This window comes from Loxodonta africana, chromosome 4 (genome assembly GCF_030014295.1).
Source record: "Loxodonta africana isolate mLoxAfr1 chromosome 4, mLoxAfr1.hap2, whole genome shotgun sequence".
Classification (NCBI taxonomy): Eukaryota; Metazoa; Chordata; class Mammalia; order Proboscidea; family Elephantidae; genus Loxodonta; species Loxodonta africana.
In genome coordinates, this window is record NC_087345.1 from 81,214,310 (window position 1) to 81,224,955 (window position 10,646).

The 10,646-nt window shown below is 42.9% G+C and overlaps 1 long non-coding RNA gene across 1 annotated transcript; it reads left to right on the plus strand.

Moving 5' to 3' along the window:
* The first annotated feature begins 20 nt into the window (after window positions 1-20).
* LOC135231199 (uncharacterized) lies at window positions 21-10,023 on the plus strand. The gene is made up of 3 exons (XR_010321829.1): window positions 21-264; window positions 2,719-2,829; window positions 5,370-10,023. It is a non-coding gene; the product is annotated as an uncharacterized LOC135231199 (long non-coding RNA).
* The last annotated feature ends 623 nt before the right edge of the window (window positions 10,024-10,646 follow it).

Here is a 10,646-nt window from a genome sequence, read left to right on the forward strand (position 1 = left end):
GTGTGTGTCTGTGAGAGGAGGGAGGGAGGGCGCGCAGGGGAGGGGGTGAGTCACGGCCGCGCCCCCTTTCGAGCCGGGCTGGAGGAGTTTGCTGGAGTCTCCGACTGATTGCCCGCCCCGAGCGCGCCCCACACCTCGGCAACTCCGGGACTCCCTCTTCTTCGCCAAGCAGACGAAGAAGGGGTCTCACTCTAACTTTCCTTCCGGAGCTGGGCTACGAAGGCGGAGGTCAAGATTCCAGAAGCCCCCCAAATCCCCGGAAAGGTAATGGGGGCGGGGAGAGAGCGCCAAAGCCCGGCCCCCTGAAAGCTGGCCTCGCCCACTAACCAAATCACTCATCTCCCCTAGCCGGTTGGATCACTTGAGGATTTTCTCTCTGGAGTGAATATTTCTCTCTGTGTGTTTTTGAGGGGGAGGGTGTTGTTTGCTTCACGCTTAGGCCACCTCAGTTTCCCCCGGCTCAAAACCCCATAACTCATCCCCCCTGCCCAGGAACCCGAGCCCAGAGGCCGCGTGAAATTGCACTGTCTCCGGCCGCTTCCTTCTCCAGACCCGGCGCCGGCTCGGCCTCTCCCGGGGATTTGGTTGGGGGGCGGGGGTGGTTTCCAGCCTGGGAACAGACCCCAGAGCCCGCTTTCCAGTTCCACCCTGGGAGGGGCTCCCGCACCTGTCGCCGTCCCCTCTGCTGCCCCCCACGGCCGCCTGGGAGAACAGCTGGCGCCCCTTCCACACTGGAGTCTGTGACCTCGCCGACGGGGCGGCCGTAGCTCTCGCCGGTCGGCTGGGGACCCATATGGGCACACCTCGCCACAGGCGCTCACACCCTCCGGCGCCTCCCAAGCCCGGGCTCGCACTGGAAAGAAGGAAGGGGCAATAGAGACTGCGTCCGTGAATGGCATGGATCCCTGGCACCTCTCGCATCAACTCCCGGATCCAGACCAGAGGCGGTCGGGTGCACCGAGGGTGGCTGCCCAAGGCTGGGCCAGGCCCCTCGACGCACCCAACTGGCGCCCCCTGGTGCCCACCAGCCCCACACGGCGTAGATTTCAGTCCCAGAGATTGGCATTCCGGGTCTTAAACGGAGAGTGGATTTTACTTTCCCCAAAGCTTCAGGCTTGAATAATCAAGAACAATTGTATCTTGATGAAGAAAAATGTCGCCCCTCACCCCAGGCCAAGACAACGGGCTAAAACTTCTCAGACTTTCTCTGTCCACTTCTAGGGCGCTGGCCTCGCCCAGACCACTCACGTGACGGTGGTACTGTAATTGCGACAGCACAAGCCTTTGACATATACAAACATATACCACTTAATTTGTAAAACATTTCCTCAAACTCAGTACCTTAATGAATGTTTCACTTAACAGAAAAACTATACAAACTAGGTGACATTTGTTCCCTTTTTTCACAGAATGGAAAACGGAAGTTCTAGAAACTCGTGATTTATCTAGAAGAATCAGGACGAGGGACTCAGGTTTTTGACTAGGATTTCTTATGCAATACTGAGATTCAAACTCCCATCAGATAACTGAGCTAACATCACTTAGGAATTTCCATCCCTACCTACTCTCCCCCAGATTAGAGGACCTTCTATCGCTCACCACCTCAACCTAGGTTTCAGGGCCCTGGCTGGAAATTCTTCTCATTTTTGGAATATTTCTGACACTCTTAGTTGAAATGTTACCCTAATTTGCAAATCATATATTCAGTAAATTTCAATCAGTTCCTATTGTTGGCTTAATAATATGATTTTTGTTTTAACACACTTCAGACTGGTCTTTCTCTCTCTTTCTCTCTCTCTCTCTTACCCTAGTGTCCTGGGATTAGGTCAGACACGCTGGAAGGACTCTATGCTTCTTCATGGTCTGTCGGACTCAGCCGCTCAGAGCCCGGCCTACACAAATCAGCTCTGTACTGCAGCCCCTGCTGGCTCATGGCCCCTGTGGGTTCTGTAATTCTCTATAAAGGCTCACAAAATCCACAGAGACTATGACTTGTACTTACATATACTTTATCATAACCTGAAGGAATGCAAACATAGAGACACATTAGGCAGGGTCTGAGAAAGGTCCCAGCATGAGGCTTCCATTGTCCCCAAGGACATGCAGCACCCTCTCCCCTGCGTGGATGTTCTCACCAATTCTGGAATCCCCAAAGAGAGTTCCAAGGTTTAGAGTCCCCTAGTCACTTTTTTTTTTTTTTTTTAGTCACTGGGACCTCAATGAATGTGCATGTATCAAATTGGAATATGCATTATTGAGGCCTCAGTGCATCATTTTGATCAGTTCAGTCAATGAGTGCGTCACGCCCCTCTCTTCCTCAGGTCTCTTGCCAGGTTGGGGCCTGGGTAGTCCCCTACTTTACACTTGTTTAAATGTGGCTGGGCTGTTTTAGAAAGACAAAGAGTACCTTAATTGCTCAGGCTATTTTTGAAAACCAGAAACAAAAGGCCAAACAGAGTTCCTTGTCCTACATTCTACTGAACAATTGGGCTGGACTCTTTAAACGTGCCAATGTCATAAAAAAAAAAAGTCAAGAGAATCATTTCACGTCAAAGAAGATCAAAAACACAGAACCAAATGCAATGAATGATCCCTGATTGATCCTAGATTTAAAAATAACAACAATAAACCCAGCTAATTGCATATGGACTGTCAGGCAATATTATTGCCTCAGTGTAGGAGGCTTGTCAGAACTGACCATGTCTTTTACTTTTCCAGTGAAGCTCAAGTGCACATGTTCCTCCACCATGTAAAGACCCAAGGGTGATAAAACGGGAGGAGAGTTGGAAGAGAGGTCTAGATGGAGCAAAAATGGGAATTCTTATTGAGGTAAGGATGCAATCTGAATGGGGAGGGTAGAAATGGTGAGTGATTTACATACTTTTCACAGTGGGGAGCTGAGTAGCACTGACCCACTGGAATAAAAATAGGCTCCTCATATAACACATAAACTAGGCCCACCTACTCACTCGCTCACACCGAACTGCTGAGCCTGGGATCACTGGGCTTGAGTAATGACTTACGATTGGGTCTCTGGTGAGACTCCCTGAAGGAGGGTCCGCTGAAGTCAGTCTGTAGAGGGGGCCACCTAGTCTGAAATGCTGTAGTCAGCAAATCAGTTCAGGAAGTGATGAGGTCTTCCCCCCATATCAGGCCATGATCTCCTTAGCCAGTCAATTCCTGGATAGACTTTTAGATGTATGACTGACGGGTTTCTTTCTCCAGCTGACTTCTAGAAACCTTCAGATCCCACCATGCAATGCATAGTTCCCTGGAAAGGCCCCCTATCAGGGCGCTGTTGTTGCGTGCCATTGAGTGGATTTTGACTGATAGCAACCCTATATGATGGAGTAGAACTGCCCTATAGGGTTTCCTAGGCTGAAATCTACCAGAGCAGATGGCCAGGTCTTTTTTCCCATGGAGACACCTGTGGGTTCGAATCACTGACCTTTTGGTTAGCAGCTGAGTGCTTAACCACTTCGCCACCAGGGCTCCTTGACAGGGTGCTGTTGTTGTTAACGTGCTGTCGAGTCGGTTCTGACTCATAGCGAGCGACCCTATGCACAACAGAACTAAACACTGCCCGGTCCTGAGCCATCCTCACACTCGTTGTTATGCTTGAGCTCATTGTTGCAGCCACTGTGTCAATCCACCTCGCTGAGGTTCTCCCCCTTTTCCGCTGACCCTGTACTCGCCAAGCATGATGTCCTTCTCTGAGACTGATCCCTCCTGACAACATGTCCAAAGTATGTAAGACGCAGACTCGCCATTGTTGCTTCTAAGGAGCATTCTGGTTGTACTTCTTCCAAGACAGATTTGTTCCTTCTTTTGGAAGTCCATGGTATAGTCAATATTCTTCACCAACACCACAATTCAAAGGCCTCAATTCTTCTTCAGTCTTCCTTATTCATTGTCCAGCTTTCACATGCATATGAGGCGATTGAAAGCAACACGGCTTGGATCAGGTGCACTTTAGTCCTCAAGGTGATATCTTTGCTTTTCAATGCTTTAAAGAGGTCTTTTGCAGCAGGTTTGCCCAACGCAATGCACCTTTTGATTTCTTGACTGTCGCTTCATGGGTGTTGATTGTGGATACAAGTAAAATGAAATTCTTGACAACTTCAGTCTTTCTTCCGTTTATCATGATGTTGCTTATTGGTCCAGTTGTGAGGATTTTTGTTTTCTTTATTTAAGGTGTAATCCATACTGAAGGCTATGATCTTTGATCTTCATCAATAAGTGCTTCAAGTCCTCTTTACTTTCAGCAAGCAAAACTGAATCATCTACATAACGTAGGTTGTAAATGAGTCTTCCTCCAATCCTGATGCCCTGTTCTTCTTCATATAGTCCAGCTTCTCCGATTATTTGTTCAGCATACAGATTGAATAGGTATGGTGAAAGAATACAACCCTGGCGTACACCTTTCCTGACTTTAAACCAATCAGTATCCCCTTGTTCTGTCTGAAAAACTGCCTCTTGATCTATGTACAGGTTACTCGTGAGCACAATTAAGTGTTCTGGAATTTCCATTCTTTGCAATGTTATTCATAATTTGTTATGATCCACACAGTCCAATGCCTTTGCATAATCAATAAAACACAGATAAACATCTTTTTGATATTCTCTGTTTTTAGCCAGGATCCATTTGACATCAGCAATGATAACATTTGTTCCACATCCTCTTCTGAATCTAGCTTGAATTTCTGGCAGTTCCCTGTTATACTGCTGCAGCTGCTCTTGAATGATCTTCAGCAAAATTTTACTTGTGTGTGATATTAATGATATTGTTCGATAAGTTCCGCATTTGGTTGGATCACCTTCCCCGGGAATAGGCATAAATATGGATCTCTTCCAGTTGGTTGGCCAGGTAGCTGTTTTCCAAATTTCTTGGCATAGATGAGTGAGCACTTCCAGCACTGCATCCATTTGTTGAAACATCTCAATTGGTATTCTGTCAATTCCTGGAGCCTTGTTTTTCACCAGTGCGTTCAGTGCAGCTTGGACTTCTTCCTTCCGTACCGTCAGTTCCTGATAATATGCTACCTCCTGAAATGGCTGAACATTGACCAATTCTTTTTGGTATAGTGACTCTCCCACATTTTTAGACCTTTCTCCAAGATTTTCTCTGCCTTGGCCCACAGACTTCACAGTGGATGGCAATCTTTTTTTTTTTTTAATAATTTTTATTGTGCTTTAAGAGAAAGTTTACAAATCAAGTCAGTCTCTCACACAAAACCCCATATACACCTTGCTACACACTCCCAATTACTCTCCACCTAATGAGACAGCCTGCTCTCTCCCTCCACTCTCTATTTTCGTGTCCTTTTCACCAGCTTCTAACCCCCTCCACCATCTTATCTCCCCTCCAGGCAGGAGATGCCAACATAGTTTCAAGTGTCCACCTGGTCCAAGAAGCTCACTCCTCACCAGCATCCCTCTGCAACCCACTGTCCAGTCCAATCCACGTCTGAAGAGTTGACTTTGGGAATGGTTCCTGTCCTGGGGCAGCAGAAGGTCTGGGGGCCATGACCACCGGGGTCCTTCCAGCCTCAGTCAGACCATTAAGTCTGGTCTTATGAGAATTTGGGGTCTGCATCCCACTGCTCTCCTGCTCCCTCAGGGGTTCTCTGTTGTGTTCCCTGTCAAGGCGGTCATCGGTTGTAGCCGGGCACCATCTAGTCCTTCTGGTCTCAGGATGATGTAGTCGCTGGTTCATGTGGCCCTTTCTGTCTCTTGGGCTTGTAATTACCTTGTGTCCTTGGTGTTCTTCATTCTCCTTTGATCCAGGTGGGTTGAGACCAATTGATGCATCTTAGATGGCTGCTTGCTAGCGTTTAAGACCCCAAACACCACTCTTCAAAGTGGGATGCAGAATGTTTTCTTAATAGATTTTATTATGCCAGTTGACTTAGATGTCCCCTGAAACCATGGTCCCCAGACCCCTGCCCCTGCTACGCTGGCCTTCGAAGCGTTCAGTTTATTCAGGAAACTTCTTTGCTTTTGGTTTAGTCCAATTGGTGAATGGCAATCTTTTCATTTCCCTTGATGACAAAGGATCTAACAGTGTATCTAGCTTTGGAGAACACCAGAGTCTGTCCTGTGAGCTACACCAACACCTTGGCTGCCAGATCGGTCTGTCTTCCACACAGATGTTGAGGCAAAGCTTATGGAGTTCCTGCATAGGATTCTGTTTTTCATCTTGATCCTATGCCACGATGGAGAACATGAAGATGGCACCCGGAATTTTCTTTAATGATTATAAACAGAAATGAACTTTAACAAAAGCTTTTTCTGTATTTCTTTGGATAATATGAGTTTTCTCTTTTAGTCTATTCATGTGATAAATCACATTTTTAGGATTTGTTATTGAATCATTCTTGCATTTCTGAGATAAATTCTACTTGATAATTATTTTTTAACATACTGTTTGAGTCAGTTAACTAGTATTTTATTTAGGATATTTGTATATATGCACGTAAGTGAGATGGACTAATAACATCCATTTCATGTATTTGCATTAGGCAGTTTTAGAATCAGGATTATTACATTGTCATAAAATGAATTTAGGTAGCTTTCACTCTTTTTCTATTTTTTGAAAAATTTGTACAAAACAGTAATTAACTGTTCTTGAATGTCAGTAGAACGTATCTGTAAATTCATGCGGGTCTAAGAGTTTTGGGAAGAAAAGTCTTTGATTAACATTGTAATTTCTTTAATGCTTGTCGCTATGTTCAAGTTTTCTATTTTCTTTTGACCAATTTTGGTGTTTATATTTTTTTCAGAAATTTGTCTGTATCATCTAGATTTATAAATTTATTAATTTATGATTACTAATCATACTCTTTTATTATTAAAAAAAACTCTCAAGTGTCTGTAGTAATTTTCATTCTGTATTTTGTTTATTTGTATCTTTTTTTTTTTTTCTTTCCCCCTTGATCAGTCTACCCAGAGTTCTCTTTCTGTTTCCTCTCAGGTTCATTGATTATATTTTTCCCTTTATTTTTATTTCTTCTCCATATATCTAATAGATAGAGCTTGTTAACTATATTCTTCAGATAGCCTGTATCTCTGCTTATTGTTTGTCTGCCTGACCCACCAGTGTCTGAGAGAGTATGTTAAAATTTCTAGTTCTAATAGCTGATGCATTGTGGAGTTGAATGCTTTGTTCATTAGTTTTAGAACTTTTTTGTTTTCTTTAAATTCATTTAACACTTTAAATCTCTATGTAAAGCTTTTGTTGCATCCTAGAAATTTTGACAACTTTCATTTATTTTGAAATATTTCATATTTTTCTATTATTTCTTTAACTCAAAGTTTATTTATTAGCGTATATTTGTTTCCAAACAAAAATGAGGTTTTAAAAAGCTATCATTTAATTATTAATTTCTTATGTTATCACATTACAGTCATAGAACATAAACCCAGTCATAGAACATAGGCTGTATAATATTGGTTCTTAAAATGTATTAACTCTTCCTTTGTAACTTTATACATAGTCATTTTTTATAAATGTTTGATATGTGCTAGAAAAAAGTATATTGTCTGTTCACTAGGTGTAGAACTCTTTCTGTTTTATTGCACTTTAGGTGAAAGTTTATAGTTCAAGTTAATTTCTCATTCAAAAATTTATACACATATTGTTTTGTAACATTGGCTGCAATCCCAACAAAGTGACAGCATGCTCCCCCTTTTCACCCCGGGATCCCTGTGTCCATTAGTCCAGTTCTGTCCTTCCTGCCTCCTCTTCTTGCTTTTGGACAGGAGTTGTCCATTTGGTCTCATATATATGATTGAACTAAGAAGCACATTCCTCATGTGTGTTATTTTTATTTTATAGGCCTGTCTAATCTTTGTCTGAAAAGTGGGCTTTGGGAATGGTTTCACTTCTGAGTTAGCAGTGTCGGAGGGCCATAGCCTTGGGGGTTCCTCCAATCTCTGTCAGACCAATGAGTCTGGTCCTTGTTCATGAATTTGAATTTCTTCTACATTTTTCTCCAGTTCTATCCAGGGGTCTTTGTTGTGATCCCTGTCAGAGCAATTGGTGGAGGTAGCCAGTCACCATCTAGTTGGGCTCAGGCTGGTGGAGTCTCTGGTCAATGTGGCCCTTTAGTCCTTGGGGGTAATATTTTCCTTGTGTCTTTGAAGTTCTTCATTCTCCTTTGCTACAGGCAAAATGGGATCAATCGTGGTATCTTAGATGGCCAATCGCAAGCTTTTAAGACCCCAGACACTACTCAACCAAGTGGGATGTAGAACATTTTCTTTATGAAGTATGTTATGGCAATTGACCTAGATGTCCCCTGAGATTATGGTTCCCCAGCCCTAGCCCCAGCTACTTGGTCCCTCAAAGTATTTGGATGTGTCTAGGAGACTTCTGTGCTTTTGATTTGGTCCAGTTGTGCTGACTTCTCCTATATTGCGTGTCGTCTTTCCCTGGACCAAAGTTGACACTTTTCTACTATATAGTTAGTAATTTTCATTCCCCTTCCCTGTCCACTCTCATAACCATCAAAGAATGTTATTTTCTGTGTGTAAACTTTTCTTGAGTTCTTATAATAGTGGTCTCATACAATATTTGTCCTTTTGTGACTGACTTATTTCGCTCAGTATAATGCCCTCCAGATTCATCCATGTTGTGAGATGTTTTGTGGATTCATCACTGTTCTTTATTGTTGTGTAGTATTCCATTGTGTGTATGTACCATTATTTGTTTATCCATTTTTCTGTTGATGGGCACCTAGGTTTTTCTATCTTTTTGCTGTTGTGAACAATGCTGCAATGAACATGGGTGTGCATATGTCTATTTGTGTGACGGATCTTATTTCTGTAGGAGTGGGACTGCTGAATTGTATGGTATTTCTACTTATAGCTTTTTAAAGAAGCCCGGTATCATTTTCCAAAGTGGTTGTACCATTTTACATTCCCACTAGGAGTGCATAAGTGTTCCAATCTCCCTGTAACGTCGCCAACATTTGTTATTTTCTCTTTTTTGGATTAGTGCCGGTATTGTTGTGGTGTAAATGTAGTACTTTTCACGCGTAGATTAAGCTTGTTAATTATTCAGATCTTCTATATCTCTGCTTATTTTTTGTCTGCTTGATTCATTGGTTTCTAAGAGAGATGGGTAGATATTTCCAGTTTCAATGGTTGGTTTATTTTTTCTTTCCTAAATTTGTCAATTGTTTTTTAATTGTAAAACGGGAAGAATAATAGTACTTTCTTATAGGGTTGTAATGAAGGCTATGAGTTAATACGTGTAAAGCCCATGTAGAGCGTGCCTGGCACATAGAGGGCTCTCAATAAAGTTAGCTTTGCTGTTTATACATGCCCTGGTGGCACAGTGGTTAAGAGCTCAGCTGCTAACCAAAAGGTCAGCAGTTTGAAGCCACCAGTTGCTCCTTGGTAACGCTATGAGGCACTTGTATTCTGTCCTGTAGGGTTGCTATGAGTCAGAATCGACTCAACAGCAGTGAATTTTTTTTTTTTTTTTTAATATTGCCAAGTGCATTTATGATGGTTATATTTTCTTATTTATTTTACCATTATATAGCACTTTCCACTTTGTCCCATATTTTTTTGCCCTTAATTTTGTCACACATTAAAATCCCATTTACTTTTTGTTATTTTTGCCTGGTAAAACTTTTTCCTTGGTTACAGATTGAGTTCCCAGGGAAGCAGATTCTAAGGTGGAGATTAGAGTGCAAGTTTATCTTTAGTGAGTACTCTTGGGATCAAAATTTGTAGGAGGAAGGGAAGGAAGCAAGACTGAACAGAAGAAGAAGATGGGCTTCAGAGCAGTCACAAGGCTTCAGCTAATCCTGAAGAAAGCTCTAAAGTAAGGTTAATGTCCCACCCTTTGGAGACCAAGTGTCTTACCAAGGCATCTGACATACTTGCCACTTCTTGCTCAACCTGTTCAGTTTATATGATGTTATCAACATAGAAGACCAATATTATGACGTTCTGAGGGATGCCCAGGTGGCCCAAGTCTCTTCATATTATTTTATGACAGAAAGTAGAAGAGTTAACGTGGCCCTTGGGCAAGACTGTAAGTATCGTTGTTTTTACCAAGTGAATGTGAACTATTTCTGATCCTCCTTTCCCACAGGGGTGGAAAAGAATGCATTTGCAACATCAATGGCTACATACCACGTACTTATTTTTGCTGTTGTATGCCCTCAAAGCCTTCTAGTAGATTCTGACTCAAAGTGACCCTATAGGACAGAATAGAACTGCCCCATAGGGTTTCCTAGGCCTGTAAGCTTTACAGGACCAGATCACCAGGTCTTTTCTTCAGTGGAGCTGCTAGTGAATTTGAACGGACCTATGCTTAGTAGCCCAGTGCTTAACAATTGCACCACTAGGGCTCCTTCCATGTGCTTGAGGCCCTGTTAATTTGCTCTATGATACTACATATGGCAAAGCAGCTGCAATTGGGATTACTACCTGGTTGAGTTTGCAGGAGTTCACTGTCATAGGCCAGCATCTGTCTCATTTTCGCAGGGACTAGACTTATGAATTAAACAAAGATATGTTGGAAACTACCTGTTTTATATCTGTACTGTCTATTATGGTAGCTACTAACCACATGCGAGGACCCTGTTAGCACAATGGTTAAGCACTCAGCTGTTAACCAAAAGGTTGGT